Source organism: Cryptotermes secundus, unplaced genomic scaffold (genome assembly GCF_002891405.2).
Source record: "Cryptotermes secundus unplaced genomic scaffold, Csec_1.0 scaffold530, whole genome shotgun sequence".
In the NCBI taxonomy this organism is placed as follows: domain Eukaryota; kingdom Metazoa; phylum Arthropoda; class Insecta; order Blattodea; family Kalotermitidae; genus Cryptotermes; species Cryptotermes secundus.
The window spans coordinates 937,891-959,644 of record NW_019729216.1 but is presented as its reverse complement, the minus strand read 5'-3'; the positions used below and the strand labels follow the sequence as shown (position 1 = coordinate 959,644).

Sequence of the window (21,754 nt, the reverse complement as noted above, 5' to 3'; positions counted from 1 at the left end):
TTTATTAATGCTTGATTTATATAACGACTGTTACACCTCAAAATTGCGGCACAACAACGACGTTTTCTATTGCTAAGACTGCATGACAACGAATAATAGGGTGATGGCCGTTTAGAATGGGGAAATTAGGGAAAGAACCCTAATTTAAGAACTAACACGGATTTTGTCTGGTGGAAATTAGAAAAAACCACGGTAAAAATTATTCAGGTTTCACGGGTCGAGGTTTGAAGTCAGAACTTCCGTAACATGAGACAGGAGTTTTAACCACTCGTACGAGACAATATACACGCAAGGTCTACATACGCATGCGCTATAACTGCGCACACACCCATGCCAGTACCTGTCTCCCGGAACCCGTTACCGGCTGTCCCCAGCAGCTGCAAGGCCGAGCTAAGCAGCTCAGCCACGGCCATGCCAGCAGGTTGTCTCGGAAACAGTCTGTCCGTATTAATCCGCCGCTCGTGTTGAAGGACTGAGTCAATGTCACTCGACACTGGAGTCAGGAAATTGAACTGTAAAGGTCCGGAACCTGCTTTCACGCTGGCTTCTCGAAGCGTTAGGTCCCACATCGCTATAACGCAACATAGGCGGATTATGATATTCTCAAAGGGGTGAATTGCGTGGCCCAACCCTTCGTCTGGATCGATAGGGACTGGTGAATCTCTGACAGAAGGGGCTTGCACTATGCTATTGAACTGATTGATTAAACTCGAATTCATAAAATAAGCAAAACTATGTGCTCTTATAATAGATCAATAAATGAAAGCATTCGGCTGCATTATCAAAGGTTAAAAGACTAACGTCAAGATATATCGAATAGAGAATCCTAAATTAATTAATATAAAACTCACACTTTTATCAAAAGACATATCAGTCCTAAGGAGACCTGAGTCAGACGAAGCCCCTTCGGAGATCAGAAGAATTGTCCCTCAGGTTCTGTAGCTCATGGCCGAAGAACAACGAAACCATCGCGACACAAATTTACGTCCATTTCGGCAACCATGTTTCTCACAAGAAATCACGCTGGGTCGTCAAACATCCGGAATTTACACAGTTTTTAAAGGGTAAAGAGTGACCCGGACCTCTGTCCGAAACCCAAAAATGGGAGCTTCCCATTGGTATTCATTATGTTTCAACGCGCAGACGAAATATGGACAGCTTCTTGCTGTAATGCTGTAGCTGATTAAAACAGTGGCCAAATAAATTAGGTATTAACAAATTCACACATCTGTCCGTAGAATCTGAAGGCTCCTAAAGCCGTCTGGCAGTAAAATATGGACATGTGCTTCGTGGGACCATGACTGTGCTGGCGAGGCCCAGCAGCAATTCAACAGCCAAGCAGTCAGTCTATATAGCTCCCATAGATGTTACTTAGTATAGAACAGTGACAAATAATGCAAATTCCATAGTGACCTGGTCGCTATGATAGCGCGGGTATACACGTGCTAAAATTACGGTGCAATAAACATAGCGTCTCCCCTAGTCCCACCTCAAAACACCTATATATATATATATATATGAGAGAGGACAAACATCTTGGTCAAGGATCTCGAGGAGACCTGAACTCAGGATTAAATGTCCTTGAGAGGTTCAGCCGTACTCTAAAATCCCAACCGCAACGGTCATTTAAATAAAATCACACCAGCTAACCCTACGGTTATTTAAATAAAATTAGTCCAGCTAACCTTACAGTCATTTAGATAAAATCAGTCCCGCTAACCCTACAGTCATTCATATAATATCAGTCCAGCTAACCCTACGGTCATTTAAATAACATCAGTCCAGCTAAGCCTTCGGTCATTTAAATAAAATCAGTACAACTAACCAACTGACCGTCATTTAAATAAAATCAGTACAGCTAACCAACTTACGGTCATTTAATAAAATCACACCAGCTAACCCTACGGTCATTTAAACAAAATCAGTCCAGCTAACCCTACGGTCATTCATATAAAATCAGTCCATCTAACCCTACGGTCATTTAGATAAAATCAATCCAGCTAACCCTACGGTCATTTAAATAATATCAGTCCAGCTAACCGTACGGTCATTTAAATAAAATCAGTCCAGCTAACCTTACGGTCATTCATATAAAATCAGTCCAACTAACCCTACGGTCAATTAAATAAAATCAGTCCAGCTAACCCTACGGTCATTCATATAAAATCAGTCCAGCTAACCCTACGGTTATTTAAATAAAATCAGTCTAGCTAACCCTACGGTCATGCATATAAAATCAGTCCAGGTAACCCTAAGGTCATTTAAATAAAATCAGTCAAACTAACCCTACGGTCATTCAGATAAAATCAGTCTAGCTAACCCTACGGTCATTTAAATAAAATCAGTCCAGCTAACCCTACGGTCATTCAGATAAAATCAATCCAGCTAACCCTACGGTCATTCAAATCAAATCAGTCCAGCTAACCCTACGGTCATTTAAAAATTCCGACATTTAAATATTGACCTACAGATCAACCAACAGTGCTGTATGTGTAACAGTGATTTCTGAATCCAATCCAAACCCCGTCTGTAGTCACTCCTAAAACTGACATTATATTCAGAGGATCAAAGTAAAGTCGTTCCCGCTGATAGAGTAGTCGGTAGGCATGCGAGAAGATCTGGTGAGAGATGGAGAGCCTTTAATGTGTGGATGCGAAATATGCGGACACAACATCTGTATGCAATTCATGCGATCAGTTTGCATACATGAAACATGTACCAATAGACCGCATCCTGTTGTGTGTATAATGTTTAATTGCTTATATTACGACCGTCGGTACAAGTAATATGGGAATCTCTCCAATGTTCATGAGTGCCTGATGCTGGCCTGATTATATGGTCGAAACATGTAACACAGTTACATTTATATTAAACACGTAAAATATATACCAACATCTATTACCTTTATTGAATATCTTCCCATTTTACTTGTGTTGGCCGTTCAATACGTATAAGCAATTAAACATGGACTAGTAACATGCAGAATTGGCACAAGAGCATAGCTTCTATAGTCAATTAAAGTACTCGTACATTCATTAAATCATAACAACTTCGCATTCCATCAATTTTGTTATTGTCACGTATTCGGGGTTTGTGTGACTAATAAGATGGGTTCTGGATCTCATGGCCGAATTTATTAGACCTTTATACAACTGGTTACAACAGTTCATAAATCACTGTCTGACACTGTCATCTTCTTCCGACTGGACACTCCATGGGAACTATTCTGACTTCCATCTGAACTGTCAGTTCAAATCAAACTCAAAATCACATTGCGACTGACGGTCAATAAGCCAGTCAGTCAGTCAGTCAGTCAGTCAGTCTTGGTGTCGAGACCAATCTGAGGCTTATGACCAGATATTTAATACTCTTTGACAGTTACGGTATTGTTATTGTAGGGCGCCCTTTCTGACGAGAGGTCGGCTCTGTCTTTTTTTAGTCATGGTTTATAGTAGTAAGTCATTTTTCATAACGTAAAGGATACGTATTTATATTTTACACGTTAAACAGGGTAATAAATGTATATAAAACATATACAGGGCCTCTGTCAGTCCATGCTAAGTACAGCAGATTGTGCCCTATTTCTAGTAGCTTCCGCTACAACGGCAGTCTACTCACTTCAACGGTCGTATGATTTACCGTCGCCAAGTTTAAGCCTCTAACATTTTCTATGTCGGGCTTCGCCTTGTCCAATATTGCGAACATTTTCGTTATTATGATTTTGTATGACTTCCGCTTGTTCCCTGCATAATTTTGTTATATAATCATAGACGTACGTAATTTTGAATGCCATGTGTAAATCGCGAACGGTGAGTGCCTTGGAAAATTGCCAGTGGTGCGGAGAACCTTGTTTTGCAGGAGCTGCAATTTCATTAGACGGGTACATGTCGCGAATTTCCAGACGGGACTAGCATAAGTCATTACCGATCTAATGAGAGCTTTGTGGAGGGTCAGCTTAATGGTAGCGAGTAATCGCTCACTTTTGAATAGGGAATATGCTCTAATGAATGTTCTGAAGGTCTTGGCTTCGATCATTTCTATGTGCAATCTCCGTGTAACCATCCTATCGAAGAATACACAGAGATATTTTACACAATTTAGAAATTGAATATATCTTCCATTCAATGTAAGATGAGACACAGGTGGACGACGACTGCGAGAGAAGTAGATCCTATGAGTCTTATCTCCATTAATTTTGATAATTCAGCGCTCACACCAGGTCTCCATTGAGCTGAGACCGCGCTGGACTTTCCTAACAACAAAACCCTCCTTGAGATCTGTCGCCTACAGACATGTGTCTTCTGCAAAGAGAGCTAGTTGAACACCATGTGTTTGGGGGGCGTCATTTGTGTACGTATTGAAAAGAGTAGGGGACAGGACCGATCCTTGTGGTACCCCTGCTTGCATTTCTCTTGGCGTAGATATTTCGCCTTCCACCGAAACACTGAAGTTCCGTTGTGGAAGAAAAGATCCAATAAGCTTGATTAAGGTGGTCGAAAATTCCAATTCAGACAACTTTTATGGCAAGCCAGAGTACCATGTAATGTCATAGGCTTCTTCGAAGTCCAAGAACACCGCAGCCATAGATATTTTATTGTTGAAATTAACGGTCACGTGGTCCGTTAGCCTCATGCAATTAAGTGTCGTACTGTGAGGTGCACGGAAACCAAACTGACTTGCGTTAAGCAGGTCTCTTTCTTCAATGTACTTTTGGAATATTTTCAGAATGGCTTTCTCGAATAATTTACATTTTTTGACAGGAGGCTAATCGTACGTAAATTTTGAGAGAATTCTAGTTCCTTACCGGGTTTCGGTAAGGCTATGATTTTTGCTTTCTTCCAAGGACTTGGAAAATGGGACAGCCGAAGACAATGATTGAATAAATAGGTCAGTTGTATCAAAGGTCGCCTTAGAAGGTGCCTGAGGTATTCTTTTGGAAGGCCATCAATTCCGCATTGACTAGAAATGTGTCTACTATATTGTTGGTTGCGTATTTGTTGCGGGCTTGTGTACCGAGTCGCTGCCTATCAATGGATCTACATGTCAAAATATTTTAAATTTACTTGAAGCTTACTGTTACTAAGGACTAAATAAGGACAATACCATTTTTAAGAGATTAAGCAGTTGTAATAGAAATAAATTTATTCACACTAAAGATTAATGCTTCTAAATCCAAGAGGTGTAAGAAGGACAAGTAGGACACGCAGCTGCTTGAGGGTTAAATCTGAGGTCATAGCGACTGTGACTGTGAAGAGTACCATCTCCTGGGCTGTGACGCCGTGTAGAGTGGACTATGTTTCATATCTGCTCGGTCCTTTCTTCGACATTGAGATGCTTATAGGTAGTACACTCTTTCGAAAAGTCTGTAAACTCGTACAAGGCCACGTGAAGTCATGTTCCAGAATATTCCATTCCTCTATTACATTTGTTTGTTTAAAATTTTGGATTAATCTGGTGCAGGATAAAGAGTAGTGGTGATCACTTGTGAACACGGTGAAATGAATTTCCGGGTTCCACTAAATGCTGGGAGCTCACCACTCATATCCGTCTAATGCCGACATCAAGAACGATAGAGCTATACCTCCATTCCCTTCATATGTTTTCATGGTGTGATTCTTAAGAAATGAAGGTCGGTCAATTATCTAAGAGCATGTAGTTGCTTGGACGGTTAGGTGCTCTCTGCTCAGACTCGAGTACATTTCCGAATGATGTCACAGGAAATTCGTAGTGGAGCAAGTGACACTGGAGTTATTTTTCCTTTAAGTTTATTTGATTTTTACCTGCAAAACTTCAATCCGTGATTGCCTCAATCTTATCTATCAATACTCCCTGAATTGAGAGACAGTCTTGTCCACGCAGCACATTATCACAACTTTGGTCTAATGTTTGGAGCTTCATCTCTGACGTGGCACTTGGCTGGTTACAGAGCAAGACAATCTTCAGTGAATCATCAAGAAAATTAAACGTACCCGAGTGCAAGACTTAGTGCAATCTGCGTGAAGCATCTGTTAACAGGAATACTCGTACAAGGGAACATGTGATAACTTTGGCATTCTGGAGTAAGCTATGCGGACTGTTGACCCTTGGTCAAATATTTCAGTCTCCATTTTCAGTGACTGTGTTTAAGAGCTTTGGAAGCCATTTTCTGGTAGCGAGCAGGTGAAGTGGGTGACTAAATCAAAACAGCAGAGCCATCACCCCCCCATTCACCGACACTACCACATCTAGTAAGGGCTTCCAGATCCCACAAAGTATTATCCCTGAAGATGGCAACTAAAATTCTAGTAGAAACGTTGGAAAACCTTTGATGCCTCATGCATCTTACTCCGAAAGTCGAAGTTATGCATTAAAATGCAGCAATGAAAACGTGAAGACATTTTACTTAGGTTTTAGTGTTTCCGATTGTGAGATCCTGTGGTGTGGTATGGGGTTGCTAAAATTTCGGAGAATCCCCTGCCTCCAAGTTCAGGGTAGAAGACATTTGTTTGAAAATAACGACAGCTATTTTCTTGCATATAACAATCTGAATTTTCATTCATTTCATTCATATAACTAGGTATATATACTCTATGTATACAAATGTGTGTTATATCACTCATTCATGGAACTAAGCCCTTCTTGTGAAGCCGCCAATTTTGCAGCTACTTATGAACTTCCCAGCACTTTCTGGAACCCGAAAGTTCTTTACCGTGTACAGAAGAGCCCTCCACTTGTCCCTATCCTGAGCCAGATCAATCCAGTCCAAACCTCCAATCCTGTTTTTCTAAGATGCATTTTAATATTGTCCACCCTCTTACGTCTTTGTCTTCCCAGTGGTCTCTTTCCTTCTGGATTTCCCACCAATATACTATATGAATTCCTCTTACTCCACATTCGTGCTACATGCCCTGCCCATCCGATCCGCCTTGACTTGATCATTGTAATTGTACTTGGAGAAGAGTACAAGACATGAAGCTCCTCATTTGTGTGTGTATGCGTTAGTGAACCCGGATGCCAGCTCCAAGCTAAGGATTGCGGCATGTAGTTCTCCTCGGGATGTCTCACCACATATGTGTGTTATTCTGTGACGCTAGAGGTCTGAGAGTGTCTTGACGTTCTGTCTCGTGTTTCAACGAGAGTGCCGAATACTATGGCAAATGAAGCTTTGCAAAGTTAAGAAAAGGAGAAACGAATTCTAGAGGGGTCTGATATATTGTAACGGGTGTGACGCATGAGTTGCCAGGCAACAGCTCTGTAAACATGGTCTAACACGCAACAGTAGAGGAAGCTGTGTTATCTGTAGATCCAACCGACGCACCAGTAGACTGGTCGGATAGCGACCATGTGATATGTTTTTAAGGTAGGCCAATATCCGTTCCGCGGCCCTACTAAGGGTGACAGAATTCGTTCAAGGCAGTTACGAGTGAGTAGCAGCGGCAGAAGGACGCGAAGAAGCTGGAGGAGTACAGAAGAGTACAAGAAGTCGGCCTCTGAAAATTTAACATGTGATTTGAAGACTTTACGTGTGCTATACTGCAGTGGTATTGGGAGTGTGTGATTTAGTGAGACTTTCTATACTTCCTGTGTTATAAATCCTTGAAGACTAGTGGATATAAGCTGAAGAGATTAGAGTGGAGTGCTTTGTAGTGTGAAAATCAATAACGGCATAACAATTAATTATAGTTACGACCTCTAAGTGGTCAATAAATCCAATTACCAATCCGAACTTCGTCTTTAGACACTGTGACACGTGACAATATTATACTCAGTACTACGGCATATCGGGACTTCATCAATTGTCTGATATTCTGAACTCGATAATTGAGAAGTAACTGAAAGCAGTTCTTTCTAATGGAATCAAATGAAACAGCAATACGATGCCGTTTTACCTGAGGAAGAAAACAGACTTAATTTCCGAAACACTTTGTTCCTTTCGGAATACTAGATGTCAGGAAGAAGTCCAGAAACCCCAAAACACTGAGAGGGAAACCAATTATTAGCTTCATAAATAAAACATTATTATTATTATTATTATTATTATTATTAAAATTCTCAAATTGTGGCTTTGTCTGTGTATGTTTGCTTCTGTATTTTTATTCATGCTAACTGTGTAATTAACATAGACTATCATTTTTGTATTTTGTTCTTTAATTATTTTTGTGTATTTCTTTATTCGTGCTAGCTTTGTAATTGGCCTCTGTGCTATCACGTTTGCACGTAAATAAACACGAATTGAATTGAATTGAATTATAATTATTATTTGTTCTACGCTCAGGATCTCTGACCTAATCTAAGTCCCAATATACTTCTGAAAATATGATTCTTGCAGACAGTTGGGAGAATTCGTTGGACAGAGGAACGGCCCATCGCATGGCCACTACCTACGCTTGACAACAGGAACACAGAAGGGAGGCAGACACGAATTCATGCCCCGGATGGGATTCAGCCCGCCGAAGTGAGTGTGCGCTTTGCGCCGCGAGGCCTCTATGAAAGACCGTATGTAGAACTTGAAGATTGAAATGTATGGGACAATAACTTAACTTCTTGGTTTACATGGGTGTGGAACGCGATGTCTTGCCCTTCGGAAGGGATGCAGAGTGAAGATGTCTGGGAGAAAATTTCGAGAACACTTGGACCTGAGAGAGAGCGCCAGCAACAAGGGAAATATGCCCAAACAAGTTTATCTAGCGATAATGCTCAAGACTTGATTTCGGGAGGTGCTCGGTTGGATCTCGGCCTGGACGAAAGGTATTCCTCAGTCCCTCCAGATAATGCAAAGATATTCTGTCCATCCAAGTACTATCCTCTTTTCATTCATCAATCATTTTGCTGTTCGACGTTATGTAACTAGTCACTATACTGAAAGTGCCATTAAATAACCAACAAGCTGTATAATTTCGTAATCTGTATTATTCTTACTTACTTAATCTGTTACTCTCACACCTTACTGTGTCGAGGTTGTTTTTTTTTCATTTAGATCACTTTACAGACGGTAGGACTCCTTGGACGGGTGATCAGCTCGTCGCAAGTCCTCTACATAAACACAGGACAACGCAAACACAGAATAAACACATACACATACCAAATATCCACTCCTTGTGTGGGATTTGAACCCACGATCCGAGCAAGCGAAGTCATTATATGTTATAGACCGCTCGGCTACCGTGACCGGCGCTGTATTCTTCAGCAGATGTTCTTTGAGTGAATAGACCAGAGAGGATGAGACTGACCGTTCATATAGCACGCATAGGAGAGGTTCGTAAATGCCTAATTTCGTATGAGGAGGTTATGAAACAACCCTCAAGATTGTTTTTATGGACTCCGCCAATCGGTACTGCTTCTATTATGAAAAATACAGCGTTCAGAGAATAAGCTCTATTTGCTTCGAATTTCGTCCGGGTTATAGACAGATTTACTGAGAATTTATGTGGCATTTATCAGTCACTTCATTCAGATGCCTGGATGGTACCTTAATCAGGCCAGGACATCTTTTCCTATAAAAATTTCTATTCATTTTTCGACAATCCTCCAACAAACCGACTCTATATAATTTGAGATACTAAGAGTGTCATTAAATAAGCCATGAAAATGTATAAACAAATGAAACAAAGGAAAACAAATGTAAATTGATGTCTCTAAATATGCAACACGCCGTGCAGATGGTTGCTTCGTCCCAGACAAAATGTCTGCAGTACCCAGATTTTTAATACGGATTTTAAAGAGAGTGTGGACTGAATTCAAATGCGACAAAACAGTATCCATTGGTGGGTATGAACTTCTTAACTCCTTTTGAGGCCAGGAATACATTGACTCGCTTAGCGACCATCAGCTTCTCAAGAAGGGGTCTCCTTCTTCGAGTGAGTTTGAAATATTTTCTTCTGACATAAAGAGGAAAGGTGAAGCTATCCCTGTAACATGCCGTGGAGGTCCATAGGGTTGTGAGACGTCCAGGATCTCACATTTTCTAGACAGTCGGCTCATAGATGGCGGTGAGGTTCTCAACCTTATGTGCTGGCCGCCCTTTACCCCCCCCTGAAAATTCCTGGTACTCATTTCTGTTAGAGGCTGAACCGGCCCCAGGCCCATAGTGCGGCTGGAAGGATTAGGTTAATTGAAAAAATCCAATGACATATTCGGGAATCGAACCCGCGACCTTCATGCTTGTAGTAGAGTGCCTCAAGAAACTACGCTACCGCGTGCCCCATTGTCTTCTAGTGTTGCATCATAAAGTAGCTAATTGATATGAAAGTTGCATATAACTTTCTAAGACAGGACGCGTAAGAATTTGTTGGGCGCCGCTTCTCCCATTGCGTAGCAGCTTCTGTGTCCATCACTGCTCGAAGCGGCAACATGACGCAAGGAAAGGGCGCCTAGGCTCTGAGTCTTCAGACTGAAGCACTGATTGGACAGTCAAATTTAACGAAGTTTCGGAACAACCTGCTGCCTCTCTTTTTCAGTCACTTTGACCTTCCGACATGCAAAATGTTTTACTGTTGTGGCGTAGATACCCATAGTTAAGCAGTGACTCTGTAAAGAGTGACTGTTTCTTCGAAACGGCTCGGTAAACACGTTACCACGGCAACGAATACGCAAGCAACAATACAGCTACAGTTCAAAACGGCGTATTGGTATAAGGAAGTGACAATGTTAGTTGGTAGAGGCAGTTTTGCACTGGAGTCTGTGAAAACAAAATCTGGGCGTGTGAAGTTGAAGAATCTCCACTATCAAAACTGTTACCAGGAAACGGCTGATATGGACACAGCAGTCTGAAGAAAGGTTTAGCCGTTGATGTGGTAATTTACAAAGCGGGGAGATAAGCGGTGGCCCTGTAACTACGAGTACTTGGATGTATTTTCCGGTCGTATTTATAAGTGGTCAGTTATTTCATTCATCAGTGCAAACTCCGGTTATAGCCATACACACTACGAGAAACTACAATGATGCATCCAAAAGATTATGGGCAGAGTAAAGACGTCAGGTTTTGTTATAATGTATACATATCCCACTACGACGTACACTTCTAATTAACCGAGTGGGTAATTCGGCTATCGAGCTAGTGGCTACAGGGTTGCTGTTTCAGAACTGGCTTCCGGTTTGGGCGTGAGGAGCAGCATTGCAAGAAGCAGAGGGGTAGTGCTTGCAGCTGCACTGTGGGAGGAGGAAAGGTGACGCACTGGAAACACTTTTGTATCCCATAAACACCATATAATCCTCATCTCACCTGCAGACTCGAGCACATCCATGTGCAATCTTTTCATGAGGCCAGGTCTAAAAGTACAGGAAGGAACTGAAGAATTAATTCCATGAGAGTTGGGCCCATGAGTTCAAAACCAGAGCGGGTTAGCAGATTTCAGTAGATATGTTATTTATAGAACTAAATTTTGAATATGATTCTTATAAAACAAAATTATACTATGTCCCTTCCGCTAAATGCAGCAATAATTTCCATATATCCGCCGTTTTTAAAACTTGTTTAAAGAAATGAACAAACAAATCATCTCATGCTGTGACAAGCACCCTACCTCTGACGAACTAAAGAACAAGATAGCAATGCAACTGACAGACTATATAATTAGTTGAATAGTGAATAACTAATTATAATAAATTCTCCTGGACCAGTAATCTTTTGGTATGTACTAGTTCGCTGTACCTAAATCATCAAATCATCAAATATGTAATCAATGACTGATGTTATAACCTTATCATTTGTTTATGTGTATTAGTTTCAAATGACGAAACCAGTTAACGTATTCTATATACAATATTGTTGAATAACTGGATGATAGCGAATAATAAATTGGAACAAATAGTGACTAATTTAAGATTTGTACGTGGAAGTACTGAGGAAAATTACAAAAATCCACAATCTGGCCGATATTCTAACCGGCACCTCACCGAGTGGATGCCAGAAACGTTACCGGACGCTCGGTTTTAGTGGTGTGAGTAGCAGCTACGCAATATTAAACATACCCTCTTTCGGGTATATGTTTTCATAGAAGAAATTTCTCGACACAGAATCCTTTTATTTATTTGTTTTCTTGTCTTGCAAATGGGAAGAGAAACATTTTCTTGCAGTGTATAATAACTACTCTTGATTACTTTATCTTATGTTCGTATCCACTCTAAAGTAATTCCAGACTCTACGCTGTCCATTCATTCATTCATTCATTCATTCATTCATGCATCAATGGTTTTACAGCCCTTTGTTGGGCCCTGGCCTCTTCTTCAGTTTCGTAATCTTTTTTACACAGTCGGTAGAATTCCTTGGACGAGTGATCAGCCCGTCGCAAGCCCGCTATCTACACGTAGGGCAGCACAAACACAAAAAATATTAACACAGATATCCATGTCTTGATTAGGATTCGAACCCACGATCCCAGCTTTCGAGCGAGCGAATAGAGTTGATGTCTTAGACCGTGCGGCCAGTGTGAGGCTCTGCATATAGAGTAGCAAATTCGTATAGAAGATATCTTGGAGTTCTGCATAATCCACTTTTATACCATCTTCAGACCTCTTACAAGTAACACGATGTTTGACGTAATTCTAAAGGCGAGAATTGTCAGGCAGAAAATGGGTACTGAATGTTTGTATTGCGAAACCTTTCTGTTACTAGCATTCATGTGTTTGAAGTCGTGACTCTCAGGTCCTTCTTGGAAGCTAGTGTCTTCAACACCGTGCAACTATTTTGCTCACTTCACACTACGTTTATACCGATTTCATTAAGAAACCCCGAATTCGAAGTTCAGTGCTTAATTTCTAAAAACTTCTATCGTGTTAAAAGTTGACGTAGCTGCAGATGCCTGCACATCAATCTCCGCCGTAACCTCTGATGTACTTTCCGATACTGCAAGTAAGTATATTCCAGTAGAATAATTAGTCGTCTGCCTAGCTAACGAACTGTCTAAACAGTTGACTAAGAAAGCAGAAGATGATCTTGCATCCAAGGAGTCTTACTGTCTCTGTAAAAAATATTACGAAACTGAAGAAGAGGCCATGGCCCAACAAAGGGATGTGCAGCCAATGATGATTGAAATGAATGAACGAAGCAACTGACGTAATTGGCCTAACGAGCAAATTAATTAAGTAAGTAATAAAAGCGCTGACTGACTTATTTAGCCATTGATAGGACAAGAGGCTGTTTGACTAGAGAGTTTAAAGCTCTTCTAAATAATTCTAAAAACTCGCTCTGACAATAAACTCATTGTGTTAAAACTCTTCTTGGGAATACTTGCTGTTTATTGCGAGAACCATACGGAAACCATAAATACGTTGTCTTGACAAAACACAGAATTATTGATTATTAAGGCATGTGGTACATATAGTAACAGCAATGCGTTATTTGGTTAATTAACTGTAGACACAATTAACTAACCAACCAAAAACTTGACGAGAATTCGTTGTTGTCTCTTCGCATATTATTTCTAGCATATATAAATATTTATTTAGGTTACCCCATTGGCCGTGCCATAGCTCAAGCGGTTAGTCGCCGGATTCCCACCGTGGCTGCCGGGGTTCGAGCCCAGGTAAGGTTATGTGGGATTTGTGGTGAATAAAGTGGCACTGGGGCAGGTTTTCTCAAAGTCCTTCGGCTCACACTGCCAATTCTCATTCCACCGGTCGCCCCACGCTCATCAGCTATCGTCCGAGGCTGGTACAGTAGGCCAAATAGTGGCCGACGTACCAAGTGGACTCAGTCCCACCCCACTTCAAGAAGTAGGTTGCCTAATGCTGAATTCACAGTTAAGATAAAAGAAGCAGTAACAAACAATAGATTCACACCAAACAGAAAGACAAACGCGGATGTAAATTGCATGCACCCCCCCCCCGCAACGATATGAAAATCAGCGATCCAAACCTTGTCTCGTTGCCGTCCAAAATTTTAAAGGGTGACTTCACTTTAAAAAAGCAATCTCTTTTGCAAAAAACATTTGACCAATGATGATCAGAAACTTAAGCAGTGTTTATTCTGAGGTACTTTTATGGACAGAAACCTGAAAGAGTTGCCGCTGTTTCTGTAGGATATGCTGAAAATGGGAGCTACTCAAATAGTAAAGAAGCTTGTCGCTTTCATGGAACCCCGAGGGCACACCGCCCGCCGATGTAACCTGATATGAGGCTCCTCTGGTCCACATCTGTGCATCCTCTTCAAATGACCTTCAAATCTATGAGTAGGTCTCTGAAGCGGTCGGTCCAGAAAAATTGGATATGTACTTCGCATGTTGTCACATGACCCACCCAATCTTCCTACAATCATCGCAATTTGATGAAACTACAATTTACGAAGCTCCTTCAGTATGAATTCTGAAACGTCATTATGTTTAACAGATGCAGTTATTCTCCTCAAGGTAGTTACACTGCCCTGTCTCCGGGATCGGAACCCATCGCTTTACATAAGAATGTTAGACACAAATATGTATTCGTGTGTTGTAGCGTCATATTGTGTGTAAGACAATGTTTATTATTACTAAATCAACACAATTGTGGTATAGACACAACATGCCTTTGCATTTACTACAAGTCTAGGCCTTTTCCTGCCAACATCAGTTACATAGAGCCATTATAACCACCCTTATTTCAATCTGCTATACCTCCCTACACAGCTGGTCACAGTAGCCGCGCGCTCTACTCGTAATGCATGAACTGCCTTCGATCGTTCGGACGCTGGGATCGTCGGTTCGAATCCCACTCAGGGCATGGATGTTTGGCTTGTGTATGCGTTTATATTGTTTGTGCTGTCCTGTGTGTAGGTAGCGGCCTTGTGACGGCCTGATCACTGGTCCAAGGATTCTTACCGTCTGTGAAAAGTGATTACGAAACTAAATAAGAGGCCAGGGCCCTGAATGGGCTGGAAGAGCCATTGAAAAAGAAATACCTCCCTACAGAGGCCAGTGTTTGCACACTGGGAATGCGTTGTACAGGTATCTTGTTATGTAATGCTCTTATGTTATAAAATGAATTGTAACGGGTTTGATCAACGCGTTGCAAGGTAACAGCTCTGTAAACAAGGTGCAACACTCGAAAAATAGAGGAAGCTGTGTCTTCTGTAGATCCGACCGACGTGCCAATACACTGGATGGATAGCGATCACATGATATGTGTTTACTATAGGTCCATTTACATTCCGCGGCTATGTAAGTAAGAGTGACAGAATTCATTCAAGGCAGCTACGAGTCAGTCGTTTGCTAGAGCAGTGAGTCCAGGAGAATTTTCAGTTCCAAGGTTCCAGACTGATTGAAGACCAAAGAGGAAATATACTTCATAGTGATTTGAATTCATAATTTCTGTGTTGAGATTCGTTGCTAGAATAGGACTAATTGAAACTGAAAATCATAGTGCGTGTGCAGCGGTTGACTGGAAAGTGTGTAAATAGCGATAGCGCTAGAATTAAGTGTAATTACTAGTGGCGTGTATAAGGGGTANTCTTTTGATTTGGTTGCCATATATATATATATATATATATATATGGCAACCAAATCAAAAGAGACACACGACAAAAGAAAAAGGAAAAATACATACACATATTTTAACACATAAATTAATTTTAATTACAGGTAGAATATTTTAACGCTTTTAAATTTAGTATTTAATGTATTATATAACACAACAGCATTATGTAAACAACATACCTGCACAACGTACTCCCAATATGTAAACATTGACCAGTGTAGGGAGGTACAGCGGGTAGGAAGAATGCTGATTTTAAGGGCTCTGTGTACCTGGTGATGACTGAAGAAGGTCAGAAATATGTAGAACATGGAAACGCATGTTGTGCCTGTGCCAGGCTTGTGTCGACTGAGTAAGAGTGAACATTAACTTGCATAGTACTGGCTTCTGGGATATAACACCGTATAGTCTGGTAGACTATAACTAGACTTAACTTTCAGCTTCTGTTGATGTGTCCAGAGCCCTATTTCTCTCCTCTACTCTGTTCTCGGAAAACGGCCCTTTAAAGGAACAACGTAAGCTACTTTCCTGTCTTCTCCTGACAGCTATCTGTTTACTTAGGGCCTCGGTACACCTGTTCTCTGTCCCTATATCTGTATCACTCGGCTTATTCTTCCACCCTGAAGATGGAAGCTGCGGGTTTTTTTTTTCGAATCCTTGGTAATTTTCTACCAAATTATACGGCGTAGATCCCGAACTATTGCGACCTTCATAGTTACGTCTGTGAGAACCTCGAATTTCACTGTTAAACACTGATTAACTCACCCAGTGACGGATGTAAAGCAACACTTCTTAAATGCGTAATCAATACGGCTCACTGTCACACTGTGAAAGGTGTATGTAGTTGTGTGCGCTTTATATCAGGCACGAAGCACCTTGCAGGCGAATCATCATGTGATTCAGGTTCCTTCCTTCTCTGTCGATCACCTTGGCGGAAACAGAGTCAAGGGTGCAACACCTCTATCCTTGAAGACAGGGCGATGTACCGCCTGGACTCTGCCTGTCCGACTGCCACCGCACCACATGAATACGCAGGCTACTACTGCCTTGTGCTGCCAGTCCGGACCGAGAGGAAGGGGCAACAGTCAGTGAAAGTGGAAACATTAAAATAGATTCTATGGTAGGAACTAAGACGAGTCGTTGTTCTGGTCTACTTTTCAGGAAAATTCCGTTCCGCTATCGAAGATGATGTTGCATTAGTGTTGCCAGAGCCATTACTGGTCGCTGTTGAGTAATTCGACTACATTTTCCTGTCTTCACGTTGCATTCTGCTGATAAGTGAGAAATCAGGTACTGAGATCAGTGACATTTGTGGGGACCTCTGTGTGTACCCTCAGCTTTATAAGACTCTAGCCTCTAATTAACTAACTAATTAACCAATCAAATGACAAGGAACGGAATTAGTTAACTAACTGGATGTTTTGGACATAAGAAGTGAAGTAACTCTCTGACTGAGTATGTTATTAAGAATTTTGTCTTCTGAGATGTGATTCCGTGTGGTTTGGTAGATGGTTACCAAAGTTTAGGATGAACTTAACTCAATTTAAAGGTACAATAAGTTAATAACATAAAAATACTCTAGGTGCAATATTATTAATAACATATGGAAAAAAGAAGAGAGCCGGACGTTATGTCCAGGCCCTAGAAAGTTCTCGCGGTCACAGTTCACTATGCACTGAACATGGAGACGGCAGGTTGGACCAAATTACACGGAGCCACATCTCAATAGTTCCATCACCGTGATAACTTCAGATCCCCTGCAGTTATGCAATTAAATGCTTAAGTCAAGACGTATGGAACTTACTAATTACTTGACTCTTTAGCAGCCTAACCAAGTACTTAACCAGCTAAAAAACGATGCTTTCGGCGGTAATGAATCTTTGGGCTCTACAACGGGAAAATAGATTAAAATATTTTTTTGCCTAATTTCTTCACTCACTCATGGAGTTGAGCCCTTCTTGAGAAGCGCCAGTTGTGCAGCTACTCAAGAATTTCCCAGCATTTTATGGAACCCAACGGTTCATTACCGTATTCACAAGAGCCCTCCACTGGCCCTATCCTGAACCAGATTAATCTAGTCCATCCCATCCTATCTCTCTACGATCCATTTTAATATTTTCAACCCACCTACGTCTTATTCTTCCTTGTGGTCTCTTTCCCTCTGGCTTTCCCACCAGTATCCTATATGCATTTCTCTTCTCCATTATTCGTGCTACATGCCCTGCCCACCTCATCATCCTTGCCTTGATCATTCTAATTTTTCTTGGAGAAGAGTACAAGTTATGGAGTTCCTCATTATGCAGTTTTATTTCAACTCTCTTCGGTCCAAATATTCTCAACACCCTGTTCCTAGACACCCTCAGTCTGTGTTCCTCCCTTAATGTCAGAGACAAAATTTCACACCTATACAGAACCACAGGCAAAATTACGTAGAATTTTCTATATTCTAATTTTTATGTTGCCTGATCTCCTTATTTCGAAAAAATGAAAGCAGGCTTATGAGGTCACCTTCTTCTCTGTGTGCATGTGTATGTCTGTGTCTGTATTTTGTATCCCCTTTTATCAAGTTTTGAATGGCTGAACAAATCTTTATGAAACTTGGTATGTATATCACGATGTTTCAGCACTTCTAAACGGCGTAATTCATAAATCCCTCCCACTAGTAATAACAATATTGCAGCATCTCAGATTTCTGAGACAACCCCCTTTCTTTATTGCTAGTGGGGTGGGACTAAGTCCCTTGTACTGCGGCCACTTCTGGCCTATTGACTTTCGTATTAGAATTATTGGTTCTTGGGCTCCAACCACCGGAGTTTTAGTCGTTAATAAAGCCTTACGTCACGGTGCAGTGACGCATACACTTCCTTTGTGCTAGTGAAGTCCCTGCTTCGTATCTGTGCCTGGGTTTACCGTGGCTTATGCAACAGTTCCATTTAAATAAATAAAGAGTATCTAGCCCTCCACTCAATCGACACATGAATATCTGTAGCTCATTAAACGTATCACATAGATCAATAAGAAAAATTTAAGAAAGCTCAACTCTTTACCAGTAGCCACCCAATCTAGCGATGTAGTAGTTGGCACTCCTGTTTTCTAATCTGAAAGTTCTGATTTCGAATCTCGATTAGAACCAAGTTACCCCTAGGTAGATGCTGAGACACTACATTAATGAAGGCCACAGCCGTTTCTTTACTGGTTCTTCGCATCTGTAAGTAAGATATAGAAGCAGGGTGGCTGACTCACGTCTTCCTCAACCAGGAAACAAAATAATCCTGGTTAAAAATAACCGCTCGTTATATGGCCACATAGAATAAGGGTATTAAATGAAATTGGAAATATCGTGAGTTGTAATTTAATTTAGAAATCGTAATTAGGGTGTCATGAAAGCCCATCTCTCACGCAACGCTTGTTGAATGCAGCAATAAGTCACGCTTCTTGACGTGTCTTTGTTTCCGTATTTTTTATTTACTTTCTTTAATTGCTAGTGGGGTGGGACTAAGTCCCTTGTACTGTGGCCACTTCTGGCCTATTGTACCAGCCCCAGGTGATAGGTGAGGGTGATTGTGGCACAATTGGTGGAATGAAGATGGGCAGGGGAAACCGAAGTATTTGGAGAAAACCTGCCCCAGCGCCACTTTGTCCACCACAAATACCACTTGACCAGACCCGGGATCGAACCTGGGGCGCCGCGGTGGGAAGTCAGCGACTAACCGCTTGAGCTATGGCGCGCCGCTTTGTAAGCACTCGCAACTAACCCCTTGCTTCTGGCCTGGACTGCTTCAAGGCTCCGTATCTGATTCTGCAGTTGTTACTGGTCTCTGTAATCAGTTAGTGCAGATAGGACTTCCGTTTCCCAGAGACATGTGAAGACAATACACAAATAGCTCTTTCACATGAGGAGTCTGTATTGCAGCTGATTCAGTGGAGTAGAAGCTTCCTTGTAAAGATGACTGTCACTCAGCCCGTCGAGGTGTTCTCAATATATTATGGACCAAATAGTTCCTTCTGACTAGCTTCATGGAGCTGAGTCCTTCTTCAGGAGCCGCCAGTCGTACAGCTGCTCAAGAACTTCCCAAAATTCTTTGGAACCCAAAAGTTCATTACCGTGTTCACAAGAGTCATCCACTGGTCCCTCTCCATACCTTCCTATCCTAATCTCTAAGATCCACTTATTTATTTACGTATTATCCACCTACTTACAGGGGGCACGCAGTTGAGGAACTATGCTACAAGCCGGAAGGTCGCGGGTTGAAATCACGACGAAGTGGATTGGTTCAAATTACCTAATCCTTCCAGCCGCACTATGGCCCGTGGGTCGACTCAGCCTCTAACAGAAACGACTACCAGGAATCATCCTTGGTGGGCGGNAAAGGGCGGCCGGCGCGTAAGACTGACAACCTTACCGCCGTCTGTGAACAGATTGTCTAGAGATAATGTGGGAGCTCCGACGTCTCACAACCCTATGGGTCTTCACGGTATATTACAGGGATAGCTTTACCTTTTTACCTTACCACCCTCTTGTTCTTCATATTGGTCCCTTTCCTTCTTATTTTCCCACCAATATCCTATATAGAATCTTCTACCCTTACGTGCTACATGCCCTGCTCATTTCATCCTCCTTGGCTTGATCATTTTAAATAAACTTTGCAGACGATACACGTTATGAAGCCCCTCAGTAGTTTCAGCATCGTGTTTAAAATAGCCAACGCTAGAATCTATCACGGGCCAGTTGAATCCAATCTTCACTAGTTTTTTAGACCCGTTTAATACTATCGTCCCATCCACGTCTATGCTTTCCGAGTGGTCTCTTTTCTTCGTGCTTTCCTATAAAACTGTTTACGCCTATTTCCCCCCCCCCCTTGTACTTGCTACTTACGCTGTAGCGTCTCGTCCTCCTTGGTTTTTTCATCGGCATACAACAAAATAAGAAATAAATGCACGTGTGTGAGGACATGACTAGAAATTTCTTCATTTACCAAATATATTGGAATGTACAAGATGTACAAGAGAAAGAAGCATCTCCTGAGAACGGATGGGACCTGCATTCATATACACGTACAGTACAATCTATGGCTTGCAACAGATACGGCAAAAGTGATGGAGAAGGCAGAAGTGGAGATGGAGAGAGTCATAAATGAGGCCGGAACATGCTAATACCTAATCCTTAGAATGAAGGACAATAATATTGTAACGTGTTTTAGTTACTGGAGACGCAGGTCGGATTGTTAATTGGTTTCTTTAACAAACTACCAGTCTCGGCTACAATTAATTATAACACTGTTGCGGGGTTTCACACTTTATAACCCTATTCGCAATAATCTGTTCACACTGTTGCGGGGTTTCACACTTTATAACCCTATTCGCAATAATCTGTTCACACTATCTTCAGTAGTCTACACGTATTCAAAGTACGGGACTGCTGCTATACTCCAACTGTGTCATTCCTGATCACACACCAACTGTTGACCACACACTAACTCCTGCTTGCTGCTCAGCCGGCTTTTATTCCGTTAGATGTTGCCTGTTGCCCGTGTCAACAGCGGCGTTGCGTTGCGGTGCCGCATCACAGCGGGAAGCTGTGCCATGTCACAGTGCGAGGGGGCCTAGGTCACCGCGCGGAGGGGGGTGACGGAGCACTGACACACCCACCACGTCGCTACTGGGGGAGGGGGGACGGTTCTCCGTTGCGCAACATGTCACAATATTTTCACGTACTACCGTGACTACAGACTGGTTTTTGATTGATCATCGGATTTGTTGGACTCTTTGATACAGTGTGTGACTACACTTTACAGTTCACAGTCACACATACACACTGGTGTCCACAGTCACGTCTCCACTGCCGTTGCTTGGTAGTGGCTTCGAACGGCGGACGTTCCCCTTCCTCTGGGTTCCCGAACTGTTCCCGTCCTCAGCCACCAACTTGTAAGAGCAACAGTTCACAGCAGTTCTCTAACTCACTTACTGCCTGCAACTCCTCAAGTCAAAGTGAAAGTCACAATGTGACTGTCTGTCATTCAGTCAGTAAGTCTTGGTGTCGAGCCACATCTTGGGCTCATGACCAGATATTTATTACCGTTTTACAGTTACGGTTTTGTTTTTGTGGGGCGCCCTCTCTGACGAGAGGACTGGTCTGTCTTTGTATATGCTGCTGGTCCTTGCCAGCGCAGTCTTTCTCGGGTCCGAATCCTTTAGGACTCGTGACCATATTTTACTCTCTCAGATTTGAGACTTTCCTCTTCGCCGTCTCCTATGACTCGCAGGGTCACGGTGGAGGTATTCGACCCAGCCTCCACACGGGCACTGCAACTCCTAAAGTTTCCTGTTCATA

General features: G+C 41.9%; 1 protein-coding gene across 1 annotated transcript in view; it reads right to left on the bottom strand.

The window, feature by feature from the left end:
- LOC117282404 overlaps window positions 1-21,754 on the bottom strand; it is a 91,995-nt gene that overhangs the window by 12,299 nt on the left and 57,942 nt on the right. The gene's annotated exons all lie outside the window — the stretch shown is intronic.